This window comes from Geospiza fortis, unplaced genomic scaffold (genome assembly GCF_000277835.1).
Source record: "Geospiza fortis unplaced genomic scaffold, GeoFor_1.0 scaffold32, whole genome shotgun sequence".
Lineage (NCBI taxonomy): Eukaryota > Metazoa > Chordata > Aves > Passeriformes > Thraupidae > Geospiza > Geospiza fortis.
Genome location: NW_005054428.1, coordinates 1,121,867 through 1,123,087, shown reverse-complemented (window position 1 = coordinate 1,123,087; position 1,221 = coordinate 1,121,867).

Here is a 1,221-nt window from a genome sequence, read left to right as displayed (position 1 = left end):
CCTGCTCCACGATCCCCCCTGCATGGCACCCACCTGTGCCCCCGGGACCCCCCTTCCTTGTGACACCCCCGCCTCGGTGTCCCCGGTGTCCCTGAGCCCCCCGGTGTCCCCGGGACTCCCCCAGCCCAGAGCCACCTCCTGGCCCCGGGCCCCCCATGGCCCCAGGGACACCCCGGACCCCCTCTCTGGGACCCCCCCTGCTCCGGGGCCACCCCACTGTCCCGGGGATCCCCCCACTCTGGGACTCCTCCTGGTGTCCCTGGGATGCCCCCGGGACCCCCTTTCACCCCCTGCCCCGGGGACCCCTCCCCACCTTTCCCTGGCTTTTGCCCCCCCTTCCCACTTCTCACTCCTTCTATAAATGCACTTAAAAATTTTAATTTGGATTCTGCTAATTACAGGACAATTGAAACCCAATGGATTCACTCAGGTCGGGGTCCCCAGAGCCCCCCGATGTTTCCCACTCCCCCCGGGTGTTCCCTGAGCTCCCAGTCCCGGGGCAGTGTGAGGATCCTCAGGGGGATTTGTGGGGAGCCGACTCCTGGCTCCCCCAGCCCGAGGGGTTCAGCCCCATTTTTGGCTGAATTTTGTTGATTTTCCCTCCTTTGTCCCAGTAACCCCCCTGCCATCCCCCCCGAGCCCCTCCCGGGCTGTATTTTGGGGGGAAATGAGGAGATTTAGGGGAGTTCGGGTCTATTTTAAGGCCCCTGACAGGAAAGGAGGAATTCCACGGGTGGAAGTGGCTCATTCCCATCCCATCCCAGCTCGCCCACAGCCTCACCGCCCCCAGGGGTGACCAAAGCCCCAAATTCAGAGCGGAGGTGCTCCCGGGACACCCGGCAGGTGTGGGGGTGTCACCGTCATGGTCCCGCCCTCTGACCCCACCGCCATCCCGGCTTCTGAGCGGGGAAACTGAGGCTGGTTCAGCTGTCGGCCCGGGAGTCATCTAATCCTGGGTGCCCCCCGACCCTCCCACCTCCCCCTGGATCTCCCCGATCTGCCCCAGATTCCCCCACACACCCTGAGCTGCCCCCAGTTTGCCCCAGTGCGCTCCTTCACCCATCCCAGTGCACCCCATCTGCCCCAGCTCCTTCCACCTCCCCAGACCCCTCCCCATCTGTCCCTGCTCGCCCTCCAGTCTGCTCCAGGTGCCCCCTTCCCATCAGGCTCCCCCCATTTAACCCACACACCTAATCTACCCCAATCCCCCCTTGTGCCCCC